Source organism: Felis catus, chromosome C1 (assembly GCF_018350175.1).
Source record: "Felis catus isolate Fca126 chromosome C1, F.catus_Fca126_mat1.0, whole genome shotgun sequence".
Lineage (NCBI taxonomy): Eukaryota > Metazoa > Chordata > Mammalia > Carnivora > Felidae > Felis > Felis catus.
In genome coordinates, this window is record NC_058375.1 from 68,605,514 (window position 1) to 68,623,865 (window position 18,352).

Below are 18,352 nucleotides of genomic sequence, written 5' to 3' on the forward strand. Positions count from 1 at the left end.
TTTTAATGCTGTAAGAAAACGCTTAAGAAATGGATTGTTTAACACAGAGATAGTTAATGGTTGGAGTTAGGGAATTAGAATCCTAAAATGATGACATTTTTCTTGACCTAAGTGTGAATAACGTGTAAAGGAGACACTATATAACTGGGTCTGGAATCCCTAAATTTTTTTCAGGACTTCAATGTGGTATTTTGACTTTAGTGTATAGGTTTTGTTAAGTGTATGTTATAAACTTTGAAGATCTCTTAATGCTATGTTGATGTAAGTAGATGTTTTTTAAGTGGATCATTGTGTCATAAGAAAAAGTCTTTACCAAAAATACTTTAAAATAATCTTTTTCGGTCATTTATCTAACAGGCTAAATGTAGGCAATAATCTCCAGATATTTCCTAATATATTCTTAAGAAATGATTTTTAAACACTTATTTCTTAAGAAAAAAATCTCTCCTATTTTGCCAATAAAAATTATCTTAAAAAAAGGTAGATGGAATAAAGGAACCTAGCCTAGTGCTTAACACCTGCAAATAAAGTGCAGCTTACAGCAAAATACTATTGATTGCTTTGAAGTACAGAGCAAGTTTAAATACAATTTGTTTAATTACAACAAAAATGCAGTTTTATGAAGTAATATAGTTTGTCTTCTTAGAGAATTTTATGCATTGTGTAGTGGTAAGTAAAATCCCATCACAGTTGTATAAATTTGTTCAATTACCAGAACGGCTAAAAGAAAAAAAAATCAATTTACATTGAAAAGCAACAGAAATTAGATTACCTTGGTTAGTAGGAACTTGCCAACAGTGTCTAAATTGCTTAATAATATCAAAAGCTACCATGTTTCACAGTGTAAGGATATTGGTGCCTGTTTTAATATGCATATGTCTTGTTTACTTGGTGACTTTTGTTATATGAACATTTTTTTTTTTTTTGCTTTCCCTTTTTGTTTTTATGGAAGGTATTACATGATGTACAAGAAACCGTTTCTACTTGCATCTTCTGTTTTGTTTTAGAGATTTTTTTTTTTTTTTGGTAGTAGTTGCTTTTCTGGATTTCTAGAATTTGTAATCAGCTGATCTTTCAGATGAGTGTAATGAAATATGAGATGTAATTTTAGGAATCGAAAGAAACTTAGTCCATCAGTATGAATAGCTAGGTTATTATCAGCAACAAAACACATTTGAAAAATTTTTACCACTGACTCTAGAACTGTAAGGAATTTTAAGTCTTAAATTCTTGTAGCAATAAGGTGGCATGGGATTCATCCTAGCGGATAGCGGGGCACCTGTTTTATGACCACCTTGATTCATTCTGGCACCCAGATTTCCCGAAGTGCGAGAACAGGCACAACTGCTGCTCACAGCCACCCGGCTGTTTTTAGGTCATGAAGTCAACTTCCTGGAATTTCTGGGGAAACCAGTTGAAAAGGGAGGACAAATGTCACTTTAAATAGAGATGTTTAAATCAGATTTCTGCCTGAGGGTAAAATTTAGGTCTGTTTTAGCCCGGATGTAATGTCTCCCTCTACAGAGCACAGCATTAATCACTACCTGACAAGAAAACCTATGTTGAGCAAAACGGGCCCCTGTTGGTCTTGTCATTGATTTTTCCAATCTGTGAGGAGTACGTTATAAACATTAAGATTCACGCACGGGGATTACACCTTAATCTCTGAATTTCAGTATTGAAATTAGTTGCCTTAAAAGAAGCCTGCCTAAAGCAAACAAAACAAAACAACCCCCCCAAAACCAAAACCAAAAACACAGAAAAACTTTGGGAGACTTTTTATAAGGATAGATTCAATATTTTAGTAAAAATATAAATATTACAAAGCAGGCAGGTTAAGCAGAAGTTAACATTCGGAAATAATGACCAAATCTTAATTCTGCTTAAGATGCATTAAGTAACTTCAAAAATGTTGTTGTTGCTGTTGTTGTTTTTTAATCTGATAGTAGAAAAAAGACACAGATAAAAATGAATTGTTAGTTCTTGGCCAGAGAGATGGAAGAAGTTGAAAAGGTGGGTAACTTTAGACCTCTGTCAGTTCAAAGACATATTATTTTGCTCGAACAAAACCAGATACAACCCTGTATCTTTTTCTAGATGAATAATATCTTTAGCCATTGTAATAATGAAAAATGCACCATGAAGTTCTTCATAAAAGAAAAAGGGTTAGTTTTGCTCTTTCAGTTATTAGATAATATACTTTAATTCCTTTCTTGATCAAATATATACACACATGTACATACATAAGCACAGAGTTTATATTCTTTTCCTTTGTATATATATCAATAGCCAATAGCTGTCAATAAATGTTGATATATATACAAAGGAAAAGAATATAAACTCTGTGCTTATGTATGTACATGTGTGTATATATTTGATCAAGAAAGGAATTAAAGTATATTATCTAATAACTGAAAGAGCAAAACTAACCCTTTTTCTATGTACGATTAAAATATCTGTTTTTAAACTGATTTTGAAAATGATATGACCTAGTTAATCTGTTTTGTTCTCAAAGGTATTTACTGCCTTTGGATCATGAAATGCTTGTGCTACCCCCACTTTGTCTCATTTTGTAGGTATTTTTACATCAGCTCATGCCTCAAACAGATTATTGCCCTGGATTTCGATGACAGAATAATCTAACCCCAATTACTGTCAAAAATGGTCCTAGGCTGCAGGGGTGGGCTTGGTGGGGGGGGGGGGGGGGTGGGCTAGGTGACCTTGCTTGTGACTAATGCTTCCTCTTGTAAAAGATAGTAAATAGCGTCTATAAAGAGAGCAAAAGAGATTTCTGTTTTGTTTATAAAGAAAGTTCTAATTTTAAACATTTATTCTTAAAATGGAATACTGTTCCGGCCGTTCTCTGTATAATGAGTGAATCATTGTAAGATTTTAGATAAGGTCTTTAGTTGATACATTTCTGTTTTATGTAGATTATATTTAGTTAATCAATTCTCAACTGCAATTAAGGTTAAAAATCTGTCAAAAATGATTTTCCCTGTGTCTTTACTTTGAAGCAGCATGTTTCTATTTGGAATTACTATTTTCCTTATTCCATTGGTACTTTCCACACAGAAATTTTATTCCTCTGCCTTGAAAGCCTACCATTTTTTACTGTTTATTGCTATGTTTATTGATTAGAACTTACAGAACACATTTTTACATAATATTTTCTCCACTCATCTTTGTGCTCTTTATCTTGAGATGCTTATGATGTGTTTTAATTCTTAAAATTCCTGGCTTGGCTGTGGGTAATGTCCAAGACAGTTTGGGAAGCATTAATTTTGGTGACGTAAGCTTATGCATTTGTATCCCAGTGATTGTGCATAGTTTTGAAGAATTTGAAAAAGGCTTAATATATTAAATGAAGAATTGATTCACTCTATGCATCTTGTTTTCCATTTTAAAAGAGGTGGGCGTAATTCTAAAACACTTCATTTTGCTTTATAGGCATCAACAAATAAAAATTATACTAGAATTATGATGTCCTAGACCTTTCACTCTCACTAAGGACATTTAACTGTTTTTGTCCTTTCAAAATTCCGTGAATGTCATGAGAAGGATAATATTTGGATATTAGGTGCTTCCTCTGGATGGCTCTATAGATGAGTAATAGTGATTTCTCCCCCCACCTTCCTTTTTTCTGCTGCAAATGTTGTGGTACCCATAGCCCTGCTGGAAGTCACTTTTCATATTGTCTTTGGTTTTAAACTAGGTCTGAATATTTAAAAATATAAGTGAAAAAATTAGATTTTTCTTCTAAGTACAAAACTCACTACAAATGCTGCTTGTTATAAGTTGCCTTTCCCTTTAACCTTTTAACCTTGTTTTCTTTAAGTAGAAAAGAAATTTAACTGATACTTCTGTATGTTTAGCATGAAAGTGAGCACATCTTTTATAATTTACATTTATTCGATAAGGATCTTAGTTAAAAAAAAACACTTCATCAGCTTGTCTGTTCATTTATAGAGAAGTCAGACTGAATGCCTCAAATTTCTAATCACTGCTTGTGTGTTATAAAGGTGGCGTGTACATGTTTGAAGAGAGAAATCAGGGAGACATCAAATTGTCCAACAGTAATTTTTTGGTAATACACTGCCCCCAAGACTTTGAAACCACTCTTAACTTTCTTTGCCTTTTGACCCCGTTCCCTTTGCAGAGGTGCACCTTATCTCTGTGTACCCGAAGAAAGGAATATAGTAAGGAGGAGAGTGTGTAAGGGGAAACCTAAAACAGATTCTGAAAAAAATATATAATGGAAGGGATATTTATGGAAGGGATATATAGTGGATTTGCATTTTGCGAATCAAATCAGTTTTTCTTTTTCTTTTTCTTTTATACTGAATTAATGAAAATAAATTTATTTTTTCAGAAGTAAATACTCCTGACTTAAGTTTTAGAATTATTCTAAATAAGAAGAGAATGTAGAAGTTAACTGCGTTTATTTGAGATTCATCTTTTATCTTTCAATGGAAGTCAATCCTAAAATACCACCTTTGATTGTTTACTTTGGGATCAGAAGATGCATCAGATAAACGTGTTGAACAGCTTTGTTTTGGGTGGTCTGTCATTTCAGGCTTGTGCTGCATAAGCAAGGTAATGTTTTCTTTTCCTTGAAATACACTTTGTAAGAGTGACTCTTGGGTGACTTTGAAAAGTTTGTATATCCTGTCTTCTCAAGCTGCATTCTTAGCCAAGCTGAGGGACAAGAATAATCATGTTGAACCACAAATTTTCAGAAGCAGTTATTTTAATCAGATAATTGGTAAGGAGGAGACTCTCGATAATAAGATTTTTATACAATGGTGACCTGCATCTGTACCAGGCAACTGCTACGTGTTTCAGATATTTTTGCTAACCCTTGTTATTACCTGCAGAGGGAGCTTGTATATGAGATAAAATAATCAAGGCAGTATCAGTTGGTACTGTTTTTTTGAAAATTATATTTTTGACATACTTAAATTTTTTGAGAAAAATTGTTCTAAGGAAAGTAAAGTATTTGGGATTAGCCAAATAGTGAAATTTATAGTGAAATTTATAGTGAAATTTAATATACTAAATGCCCAAGTATTTATCATTTCCTGTATTCACAGATCACAAATGTGCTTTTTACCTTTCCTTATTTAGTAGAAACTTGAAAGGTAACAAAGATAATGAATCAGATTCATTTTTGAGGTGATAACTATTTTTATGATTGGCCAAAGCTCCGGATGTCCGTAGAACTGGGTCTTATTTAAATATCTAATAATTGTTGAAAGAGACATCTGGATTTTTTAGAAAATTTTCCAGATTAATGTAAAATGTTACAAAGTGGTCACTGAATAGTAAGTAGTAAATTCTATTCCTCTACATTTAATTAGGAGATCAAATTAGATGAGTTGTATATGCTGTTTTCTGAAACAAAAATGATCACTTTGGATTAATGACTTTTACTTGCAATAATGGACCGATTAGTGCAGTGACACTTAAACAGGGAAACTACCAGTAAGGACCTAATATCAAATGGTTTAGAAAATTGCTGACTAACTTGGAAAAAAATGAATGCAGGCAAGAGAGATAGTACTTAATTTAAAAAACTGAATTATATTTATGAACATTGTGTCAGCTAAATTTCTAAGAAATTATAAGCCAGATACTCAAATACTTGAGAGTTTTGCGATCAGGTGTTTTGGTAATCAGGATGAATCAAATGCCTTTAGTGGCATTTGGTTCTTTTCAGTGAACAAAATTTTTCATATCATACGCGTAATTGTGCCAGGAATTTTAAGGATGGCATAGAATATGAAGTTATACTAAAAATGAGCTTATTTATTTTTATTTTTACATTTTAGTAAAAATGTTACTTCAGAATTTGCTTGTTGGAAAAAAAGAAGGGTTATCCTTTTACGCATCCTTAAAAAGAGATGTAATAGTTCATTTTCCCCCGTAGTTTACCAAGGAATGATATGACAAGTAAAAATATTTATTTTGTATTTTAAGAGGCTTTGTTTCTTAATGAAATTCATTGTTAGGGACTGTTTTATTAGCTAAGCTTTACTAATGTGAAAAGTCAGATTGTTACTGTTACACAGAATGACCCTCTAAGCAAGGAAACTGTTGTCTAATAAAGCGATTTATGGTACTGGCATGGGCTTTTATATAAGTATTAACCTCTCAGCGTGGTCATGTATTATCTTAACAAGTCTATGCTACGTTTATGCAGAGCATTTTCATACCAGGGTAAGGATATTAGCAACAGCAAGTACACTTCAATAAGATAATGATGGTATGTTTTTACAAAAGTATACAAATGCTCTTATTCCATAGAGTTATTGATAGGAATCCTGTACTGCCAACTTCGTTATCTTAAATAAACAAAGATATCTTATCATTGTTGGTGCTAAATATGATAGGCACCGGAAAATGGAATCTGATACTACAGTTCATTACCCTTTTCCCTCAAATATCACACCTCCCTTCACAGAGAGGTAAGGGTTACTAGAGAATTCATTCCAGGAAAATTGTTACGTGAGGAACAGGAACTGTCACAGAGTGCATAACTTCTGTGAGGTTATTGGAAAGGCACAGCTAGGGTAAGTTCTACTTGTTTTGTCTTAAATTTGGAGGTAGACTACTGAGTGGCTTTTAAAGTCGTGAAATTTGAATCCATTGCAAAGCAAATGTGTTATTGAAAAGTTAATTTATGATTGTAAAAGTATTATTGGTATTAGATTGGTGATGCTAATGACAGGGAAGTTAATTGGCAATGAATGCTTACCGGTTTAAAATAGCCCTGACGTTCTTTGTAAGTTATCAGAGAAATCAAATATTTGATAGAAATATTTGATAGAAATCAAATATTCTTGATTGAATGATAAAAATATTAATTATGATATTATATCCTCTGCTCATTTGTATAGATGTTGAGTAAATGTGTATGTATTGTTTCTGTATCTAATTGAGTAGATTGGCTTTTAAAAAAATAAGCTATTTTATGAGTAGAATATAATATGAGGAATAATTCTCCAGATAAAGATAGTATGCGTTATGAATATAGATTTGAAATAATCTTTTTTAATATACATTTTATAAAAATGGAAGTTCCTGTTAAAAAATTTGCTATGTTTTATTCTCTTTGAACCAAGAGACATATTTTAACATGCTAACATTTTAAATGGAAGTTAGCAAAACATGTAAAAAACCCTAAAGAATATTTATTCAAAATTTATGTGTACCTGTATGAAGACTCTGGAATTCAGAACTATGAATCTGCATGTTTTAATAGCTGTGCTGGAAAAAAACAAAAAATTTATATTGCCTTACTACCAGAATTTAAAAACAAATGCCTTCATTTCAATTCTAAAAATGGATAAACAATATTAGTTTCTTTGCTTTTATATTTCTCAAAGGCATAGATTTCATCAAATTGAAATCTAACAAAGGTTTAGAAGACTACATTTTATTATGTACACTTTATATAATGTGATTCTCTGGCATTCATAGGATATTGCCAATTCAAAGCTGCACTGAAGACTGAAAATGTTAAAATCGTAGAATATCAAATTTCTATTAATTTTAAAAAAGAATAAATTATAAGATTGCACATTTTTTTCTCCAGTAATTTAAACATGCTTGTATTACTTTTATATAAAAATAAACACATATCTTAAGGAAATAAAAACATTGATGCTTTTTGTTCATGGATAATTTTGTCTCATTTGTATGTTTTTCATATTTTAAAATAAATTTAAAGTCTTTTTGAAATTTAAAATTAAGGAAAAGAAAGGCCATTTACTCATTGAATATTTATGTTTTTAAAAAATTAATTTATATTCAGTACTCTTTAAATCAGAATATTGATTTGAAAGGCATTTTTGTTTTGACCAAATACAATTCAAAGCAGAAAAGTAGTTGTTAATACTCATATCAGAGGCCTGAAATAAAAATTTAGGTTCAAGGAAATAGCTTAGCTCAGTATTTTATTACTTGTCAGAGCATCGTAAGAGATGCTTTGTTATCTCTTAGTAGTAATTACTGGCCTATAGTAACTGTTGGCAAATACAAAAAATAAGTACCTGAACCTTTGAAATTATTTGAATTACATTTCAAGAAAATCTTTGTTTTAGCTCTTGCTACATGGGATTCAGATAACAGCTGCACTACATTAAGGTATTTAAGAATATGTTCTTAAAAGCACTTATCTGTCTTTGTACTCTTCATACATGATTAGTGCTTATAAAATATCTCATTGAATTATGGTGACATGGAATTATAATGAACTTGGTGGTCAAACGTAACTTTTATGCTTTGCCTATTTTAATAATGTAGTCACTCTCTCATACCTCCCATTTGTTTTTTGTTTGTTTTTTATTTTTTTTAACTAATTTTCTTCTGTTACTGATATGTGAAGAAGTGCTTAAGTTCTGACATTTCAGCCTGAAACCTATAATTGGTTTCAGTACACGCGAAAAGATATTTTTTAAAACATTTATTATTCAGCTAATAATGTTACATGATTAAAAAATCGAGAAGCAAATCTTAAGAAAATTAGAATTCACATTTTCTAGAGTTGCATTAAAAAATATTTAGAATTGATTTTTAATAGTTTAAAGTATTCCTAAAATATGAGAATAAGAACTCCTTAGAACAATATTAAATTGAATAGCCTTTTTACTTGTGTATTTGAAGAATATTAAACCTCTCGTAGATTACATACATTAGTAGCCTCATTCTTTATATTGCCTGTTAAATCTGTAAAAATCAAGAACATTACCAAGAAGGTTTCAATTTAATCACCACAGTGTTAACTTTTAATTGAAAATAAACGAAAATATAGGCTTAATTTGTTAGCTTACTTTATTAAAATTGATTTTGCCTGTTCATGAAGAATAAATCAACTCCTATGTATTTATAAAATTAGTACTGCTTTTTTTGTACTTAAGAACATGTTTTTAGTATTCCATTTATCGCTTTATAATATTTTTGATATTTCCTCTGATAGAATGTTTTCTTCCGTAATAATTTGATATTATTCATTTCTGAATTGATGGCTATGGGCCCTCTTTCTCTTTTTTTAAAAAAAATATTAAGTCACACATTTTAAAAAATTGACTTCCCAAGTAAGATGCTGTTTGACCTCCGAAAAAGAGCAAGGTATCAATTTAGTGATTAGTATCAATGTATAAGTTTTTGATTTAATGTGGAATCGTATGGTGGTGGTCTTCAGATTGTTTCCATGTGACTTACTATATATTAAGCCCTCCATAATTAAAGAAAGGGTAGTGCTCGCTTCGGCAGCACATATACTAAAGAAAGGGTAATTGCCATGCCTTCATGTTTGGCGTTGCCTAACTCTAGTAAAATATTCTTTTAATGTTTGGTCTGATAATCTGTCATTCATTATGATATGATATATGAGTGATTTTTTTATACTTGCCTACTTTTGTTCAACCTACAAAAGAAAAACTTTATTCCATGTACTTTTTTTTCTCAAAGAAAATGTAGGAGATTTTCATTGAAGCATCCTAAATGACAGTTTGAGAAATTTATATTTATTGCCATTCTGTTATTAAATTTGTGTTAATAAAATGGTTTTAAAAGAAAAAGTTTGTATAGAAAAAAGGACTTCTGTGGGCAACTACATAGCACAATTGATGGTTTTGATTGGCCTGCCATTCTATTTTGTTTCATTTATATTTGTTTCAACCAAAATATGGTAAGGCAAATATACGTGTATGTTCTTGGCCAAGGATTCAGTGTTGCCTTGATCTCATTTTTTTGGCTGAAGATTTGGTGCTGTCTGTTATCTGAAGTTAAGAATGACTGCATTATGTGTAAGACCTAAGTGTTTATTAATTTTCTCTCCTTATTATTGACTTTTAGAACCTAAGAGTTAAATAAACCTTGGTGGTAATTTTGCCATTTGAATTTGTTGACATTATATTTATTGCATAAAAGAGATTTAAAAAGAGTGAAAGGTATATGCAGCCCTCTATAAGGGTATGTGTTTAGGTAAGGAACTGTAACACATATCAATAATTCAAGTAGTTGGAAAGTCAGACTAAATATATTAGGAAGGATTCCAGGAAACAATATATAATTTTGGCTAAATAGTTAAAATTTTCATTAACACAGCTTATAAAGGTTCACTTTTGGATAGAATCACAACTATACCATTCTGACTTTCTAAAGTTCCGCTTATCTATTTGAAAATTAATTTCTTACTTATTAAATTGACTTTTCAATGCGGAGTATTCTAATTAAAGCTTCAATATTACATCATTTTAACATACAATCAAAAATTGATGAAATTGAAGTATTTAACATCCAGGTTAAATTTTTTTGAAATCACCTGTCATGGTGGTATAGAAACAGCTTTAACGGCAGGACTGAAGTCCATTTTTTTTAACCATTGTAAGATTTGTGAATAGACTGAAAAATATTTTAACGAACAATTCAGTGCAAATTAAAAGCTCCCTATCTTTAGTAGTGAGCTTCATTTATATGGACTTGGAGTTTTATTGATTTTGTGCTACAGATAAAATAATTGAACAGCGTAGTTTTTGGTTTAATATATGTAAATATGACAAATTTTAAAAAATGGAAGTTGTCTTTAATTCTAAATATAGTGGTAAGAATTTTATCTTTCAGAATATAGTGAATTTGGTGTATTTGGTTGTTTAGTGGAAAGGCAGGTGTTTCCATCTTTGGCACTGTATTCAAGAGTGTATTAGTCTAATTAAACCTCCTTAAGCTGATGTTTCATTTATAGGGACATTTATAAGGTACAGCTAAGGTCATAAAGGTAAATTTGATGAAGTAAATCTCAATTTTTGGCAGCCTGTCACCCTTCTGTGTTGTCCAATTTAGTTTTTCTCAAGCCAGAGGGTATCACCAAGCCAGAGCATTGCAGTTATTTCCACTGTCCTACTTCTCACTCCCAATTTTGATAAATAAAATTGTATTTAAGATACACAGTACTAAGAATGTCTTACTATATAAAACAATTCTTTCGAGAGTCCAATTAAAGTAAAAGTCAAACCCAAATTATCTTTTGAAGCATCTGATATTTCATATGTGGGTACATTCTCTTAAATACATTATGTTTCTGTAGCTCAGAGCAATCATTCTTGACAATGTTGCATGTGCATAAGTGACAGGTGAAGGCTTGGATTTACTTTAATAACTCACGGTATTTATAATGCTTTGGCTTTTACTTTCAAGATGTTATTTTTGGTTTCCTACAATGCCACGGAGGTTATTATGGCAGCACATGTGGTTTTAAAAATGTGAGAATTTCTAGTACCGAGTTTGCCAAAATTGCCAGGCCAGAAGTATGCATTTGCTTGAATTGGTCTTAAGGTCTGTGTTTTACAATATTGATTATGTTTTATCCTTTATAAGAACAGTTTCATCTGTAAGTTCACTTCATCTAGTTATCCATTGACTTCTGGGCTTTAATTTTATTCACTTTGGATCAACAGCCATTTATTAAGGCCCTGCCTGGGAAAATGTGCTGTGTAAGGACTGCTCTCTAAGAGGTACTTATAATCTCATGAGAGAAAAAGACATTTTCACAAATAATTATAATATAAGGCGCACTATAGTGACGTGCCAAAGTGAAGCGTAGAGGAAAGGCTGTGGAAAATAGGGTGGGTGGAGTGAATTCAAAATGAGTCGTATGGAAAAAAGAGACTTCATTTAGGTAGACCTAAAGGCAGAGAATGATTTCGGCAGATGCAGGCTTTTGGAGAGGAGGACAGGTCAGAGGTAAAAGCTCTAGAAAATAAAGGAAGAAATACGGTGCCTTAAGGAGAATGTGTATGGAAGGTATGAATTGCATAGCAGATGGAAGGAGATGAAAATGAGATGTTAGTTTGGGACATGGTTGTAAAGAACCTACTCTGCTAAAATTAGACTTTGCATTTGGGCCAAAAAAGGTGTTAATATTTTCGATTAAGTAAGTGTTACATGTAACTGCTAACTCTCAAGGTGACATAAACAATAACTTAGAGCAGGGGAAATAATGGAGGAAATAGAACCTACTTAGAAGGCGTGGATGACAGTCTAGGTGCAAGACAATGGCCATAGACAGATGGGAAAACTTTTGTAATATGGTAGAATTTGGCAACCGATTAAATGCGGGGTAGAGGAAGAGTTGGAATCAAATGTAGATTCTGGACTTTACTCATTCCTGCCATTTACTTGCTTGCGAGCAAGGGAGAAGGAATGAGCCCATTTTTCTGCCCATACTTTGAGATGCGTGCATTATGCCTAAATAATACCAGCGGTCCAAAAAAAATTGCTTCAAGTTGATATACATATTTCTAATGGATATTTGTGAAAAAATAATAATTTTACAGACTTTACAGACGTTTCTAAAAATATTGAGTATATACTTGTATATGTTTTAAATAATACTCGTGTTTCTTCAAATACTGATTAAAGTGAAGAATTTTATTATGTGGATTTGAGGCTATAAGGTTTAGGTTTCCAGTTGGTTTGTATTTCAAGTGAAGTTTCTTACAAGATAAGACTATAAAAGTCAGCTGTTATAATCAGGTTAGAGAGAAATCTTTTATTTTATGAAAGAATACTTTTCTCATGATTAGACCCGTTGAGATATATTCTCTTTGTTGAGAGTCATTTTAGGAACATTCTTAACAACTCTTTACAAACTAATTTGATATTCTTAGGTTTCCTTAGATACAAGCTTTGTCTCTTTTTGGAAAGCTTAGGAGTTTCTGTACCCTCAAAGGTTTTTTGTTTTGTTTTTGTAATTCATGACAATTTTTGTTTTTATTGTGGCTTTCTCTTTTGTTATCATGAACTTATGTATTTATTCTGTTGGTACTTAGGAAATTTCCTAGCTACATCTTATTTATTATTAAGAATAATGAAATCATTTCCACAGTAGCTTTTCAATCCTTTAAACCCAGCAATAACTTCTAGGTTTTATAGGTGGTTAGTTATGGGTGACAAGGCTGAACAACAACCAGCCGCACCTATCAGCATATATCATCAGTTATTAACCCAGAGTAGGCTTTCAATATATTTTTGAATAAGCAGTTATCATTTATTATAATGAAGATCACAATAAATTGGGCTAGAACCTAACCAGTTTCAGATTCCTTTCATGGACATAAGAAAGATAATGGTAATAATAAAAGAGTTCATACTGATTTTTCAGTGGTATCAAAGTGTTCTTACTTCCATATAATAGAGAAAAATTGTGTGATGCTCTTATCATAGAATTTAATAGAGCTTCATACATGGAAAGCTCTCAGTAAATGCTTATTATTATTATCTTTGTTGATACGGATTAAATTTGGTTCACATTGGTTCATATGTTTAAGTGGCTCGTGTTATTTGGCATCATTTTTACTCTTTAGATCTGTTTTATTTTTTCTTACTTTTGTTGGGAGTTTCTCTCTTCCTACTTTTTTAAAGTTCTGCTCAGGGTTTTCTATTTGTGTTGCTATCTTCTTTAGGACATAAATCAGTGATTGATCTGATTTGTCTTTATCAATATTGGTGTTCTGACAATGAAAACAAGAAATGTTGATGCCTCCCCACCCACCTGAAAATATCTTTACACTTTTACTGTGTGATTAAGTAAAAAGATCAATATTTTCTTCATTTTACAGTTATAATCTGATGTTTGATTGAATTACCATATGGAAACCATGCAAGTAGAATTCTTTTTTGTAGTTCTTCTCCCTGACCTACAATCACAGCTCAAAATCCCTGCCCCCAAGTCATCGCAAAGATTAGGATCCTCCCATATATTGGCAGTTTTAAAAGGAAGTCGGTAGAGGAGACTTGTCAGAACTGTGTCCTGGTATGAAGGTTGGCTTCTTTTTTCCACTGGTTGACCAGTAATGCTGAAGATAGATTTGCATAAGGTAATCAACAGGAAATAAAGGGAAGTTAATTAAATGTGGGTGTTGATACTATCGTGTGAATTTTTGTTGTTAGGTGGTAAAGGAAATCATAAAAAATAATAGAAATGTTTAAAAAGACATTTTAATGGTCATGAGATAAAATATTTAAAGCAGAATTGTTACTGTGACAAGATATTTTAACAAATCCATGTTGTAACCATCTAGTCACTTAGCAAACTGTGAAAAAATAGTATGTAGTATCTCGTATAAGCTTTGTTAAAGGTATCCTAAATTTTAGCATTAGAAACATTTTCTGGTACATAAGGAGCCATTCTTCCACAGTTCTTTCCTCAGTGGAATCACAGGTGGATTACTTTTATCTTTGAATTATGAAATGGTAGTTTTTTTGGGGGGGGGGTGGTGGTTGTCTACCTTCCAAAATGTCTTCTAGTGACTAACAGTAGAATCTGATTAAAATCTCATTGTGTTCTTGCATTTACAGCAGAAGACTACTGTAAATTGCATTATATGAAACTGAATAAAAACTGTGGCTTGATTTAGAGTGTTAATAAGATCTACATTTGCACATTGTAGCTGTAGGGTTTCAAGATTTTAATTTAGTGAATGCCAGAACAATTTCTTGTGTTTAGTTTGATGAGTGTTATGTGAGAAGTGCATCTTCCCAAATTGGGACGGACATATATATATGTATTATGCAATTTACAGAGTCTAATTATTAAAACCTGTTAAATTTCATATTTAATATTCAGATATCTTTCTGCAAACAGGCTGCTTAGATTTACTATCAATGTTTGATCCGTATATTAAAGTCGATTAAATTGCAAATGCTGGTCTGAGTAAGGGTGGAAGGTTAGAATTTGGAAGTTGCCATGGTTTTTCAGCAACTACAGTAAAACATAAATATCAGAGAGAAAATAATCTACAATGCCACATGCTTTATAGGTGATATCAGATACCGTAATTGCAAGGAGAGACTGAAGTGTAATTCCCAGTATGAAATTTACAGTCTTTTCATCTAGAGGTGAGATATAAGCACCCAAATTGGTGTTGAATTGGAGTACTAATGTCAGTCCCATAATTTTGGAGGAGAAAAGAGGTGTGGATTTTAATCTTTCCATTCATTGCTCAGAATAGTGGTAAAGTGTGTTGCCCTCTATTTTAAAACTTTCACTTTTAAGAGAACTTTTACGGATGGAAATAGCATTTTCTCCAAATCCAAAATATTGCTGGGCAAATGTGTAGCTGTGGAAGCCTACCTTGTCAAAAAGTTTTACAGAAAAACAAATTTTCTTCTATTTTTAGTGTACTTTGAAAATAAATGTCCATTTTTAAAAAATTTACCCAGTCTTGTTTTTATTTAAAAGCAAATTTATCAGGCATACTTAACATGGTTTTCATATGACTTCATGTTTTGTGATATTTGAAAAGTTTAAATTTTTAAAATTAAAAATTGTTTTCATAGATTCCATTAGATTTTTAAATATTTTATTTTATTATTCATTAATTTTTTGACAGTAGGCTTCACACCCAGCATGAAGACCAGCGCGGGGCTTGAACTCAACGACTGTGAGATCAAGACCTGAGCTGAGATCAAGAGTTGGACGCTTAACTGACTGAGCCAGATTTTTAAGTATTTTAAAGAAAAACTTCATCAAGGGATTATTTCAATGGAGTTTGGTTAGAGCTGAGTGCCAGGTTTAGTTTCCCACTAACTGTGACCTTCCTGCTTCACTTTTATCATGAGGAGGTTCAGTTTATTTGGCTTCTGTATGTGATCAAAATAAGAAGGTATTTTATGCCAAACAATGGTAAATTAAACTTTCTGAAAAACATTCATTTTTATTTTGTCTTTTCAATAGGCATTCTCAATATTTAATTAAACATTTAATTAAACAAAAAGTTGTGTGTAGAAAAAAAAATCCCTGAAAATCCCTATTCTGGGAGATCTTAACGTTTGTTTCTACTTAAAAAGAAAAAAAGTTCCTTTCACACTTAAGTTTCTGAATCCCATTCACTTTTCTTTATCCTTTCTGCCATTCATGTTCTTTACTTCACATCAGTGGTTCAATGTATTCATTCATAGCTTTCTCCTTTCTTCCCTGTGTTCCTTTCTTTCTGTCAAAAACGTTATGTGCTATTTGCCAAACATTATGTAAGGCTGCCTAGCACTGAGATTATAGATGTGAAAGCCATGGGTTCTGTTTTCAGTTAGCTCACAATAATTTGAAATGATACTTGAGATACTCTGTGACATAGCACATTGTACTGTGGTCACAAATGACAATGCTCTTTTGGTGTGTGTGGTGAGGATTGGTGGGGAAGGAGGGAGTTCGTATGTCCAGTGATAGGCCTAAACGGAGTATTGGAAGAAGAATAGTAGTTGGCCAAAAAACAGGTTGCAGAGGGGATTCCAGGCAGAAGGAACATCATAAGTATGCCAGGAAAGAGACATGAGGGTAAGTAAGCTTCTTATGGTCCAAAAATTGAATCTCACTAATTTTTAGAGGAAGAACAGGAAATAAATGAAGGATGGTCATTCTCAAGCTTAGATGTTTGCTATAAAAGAAAACCATTAAAAGTGATCATTTCTGGGGGCGCCTGGGTGGCTCAGTTAGTTTAGTGTCAGACTTTGGCTCATGATCTCATGGTTCGTGAGTTCAAGCCCTGCATCAGGCTCGCCGCTGTCAGTGCGGAGCCCACTTCAGATCCTCTGTCCTCCTTTTTCTCTCTTCGCCTCCCCTGCTAGTGTTCTGTTTCTCAAAAATAAATAAGCATTAAAAAAAATAACTTCCAGGGGTGCCTGGTGGCTCAGTTGGGTGAGCCTCAGACTCTTGATTTTGGCTCGGGTCATGATCTCATGGTTCCTGAGATCAAGTCCCATGTTGAGCCCAACTTGGGATTTTCTCTCTCCTCTCTGTCTTTGCCCCTCCTCCCAGTTGCACTCTCTTCTCTCTCTCTCTCTCTCTCTCTCTGTCTTTCTCAAAATAAATAAATAAGTAAACATTTAAAGAAGTCATAATTTCCAGAAACCAGTTTAGTTTATTGTATATTCACTATATGAATCACTAGGCTATTATGCTACATATCAGACTCAATTAAAGTGATAGGCAAAAGCTATGGTTTGCAAAGAGCACTTAGTCTTCTTAATCACATTAAAGTAATTTGCAGTTACTTGTGCCTGTGTCTCATTTCCTTATCTTGTGCATTTTTGTATTGCTGGCAGTAGGTGCCTAGCACAAAGTACGAATATTGGGAGTTTATTGGTTTGGTTTGAGGAGACTTATATTGAAGAAAGATACATATTGAAAATTTGGACAAAAGAGATTTTAAAAACAGTTTAAAAGCTTAATTGAAGAGGAGTCCTAAGATGATCCAAGATCATCAACTGTACAAATGATGCAGATGATGGCCAGAGGAATTTGTGGAAGGAAAGGATTTTCCACTTTGAGGTGGTCAGGTTGGCTTTCTGGTTTAGGTGGCTTTTAAACTTATCAAATCTGTATAAAACTCCTTAGGTGGAAAGGAGGGAAATGCTCTGTATATGGGTACCTTGGTAAAAGTCAGTTTGAAAAGCATATCCAGAGTTACTGAGCAAGTAAATTGGACAGAAGCAGAGCGTTTTGATTAAGTATTTTTGAAATTAGATCTATTTGGATTCTACTCCTAGTTTTGCTTTTTGCCACTTTTAGTTTTGTTAAACTTTTCATTTATCACCCCTTCTTCAGCCTCTAGTTGTAATTTCCCTATTGTTTAAATAGAGATACTAGTTTTGTTGTGATAATTGAATTACAGCGAGATCATGATACATGTACTCACGGAAAATTTTTAAAAAGGCAGTTCTGCGAACTGCCTTTGTCAAGTCATACTCCTAAGTGTTTTCTTTGTCTCATGTATGAAGTAATCTCTGGGGTTGGTTCCAGTTTTACACATTTTTATGTTGGAGAGTGAAATTAGGAAAATCAGTCCAATGGAAGTTAGCAAGCTGGATGGAAGGTGAGGGATTACCTGTGATTTTTGCACAAGTTTAGAGAGAAGGGGTTAGGGCCCTGGGAATAACAATGAGAGAAGATTAAGACATTTCAGAGAAAGAGTCAAATCAACAGTGAGTGAATGTGTGCCACCTTAAATTTGAAGTATGCTTTGCATTTACAGAACACTGGTTCATCGAAATTTACCGTGAGTAATGCTACCGAGGATTTTGGTTTTAAAAACTATTAGAGACTGAGCTGATTTCATTTGCATGCATATATCTGACCACGCACACTTGAACACATTTAGTAACTTCGGCTCAAAAAATTTGTTACTACACAAGGAATGCGATGTTTTTTTTCTTCTGCCATTTCATACGAATATATTTCTTTATTGTTGTAAGTCACCAATTGAAGGATATATGTATAATTCGTGCTAAAAGAGTATATTGGTCTGGAAGGATTTTTAGGAGACTAATAATGGAGTAGAGGCTTCTTTAA

The 18,352-nt window shown here is 32.5% G+C and overlaps 1 protein-coding gene across 31 annotated transcripts in view; it reads left to right on the forward strand.

The window, feature by feature from the left end:
• ADGRL2 (adhesion G protein-coupled receptor L2) overlaps positions 1-18,352 on the forward strand; it is a 623,946-nt gene that overhangs the window by 442,184 nt on the left and 163,410 nt on the right. The window contains exon 1 of one of the 31 annotated variants that reach the window (XM_045036071.1): positions 2,740-4,596. The exons of the other annotated variants lie outside the window; for them this stretch is intronic. The gene's annotated coding sequence lies outside the window, so the exon portion shown is untranslated. Of the gene's footprint in view, positions 1-2,739; positions 4,597-18,352 lie in introns of those variants that run through there. 31 annotated transcript variants of the gene reach the window in all.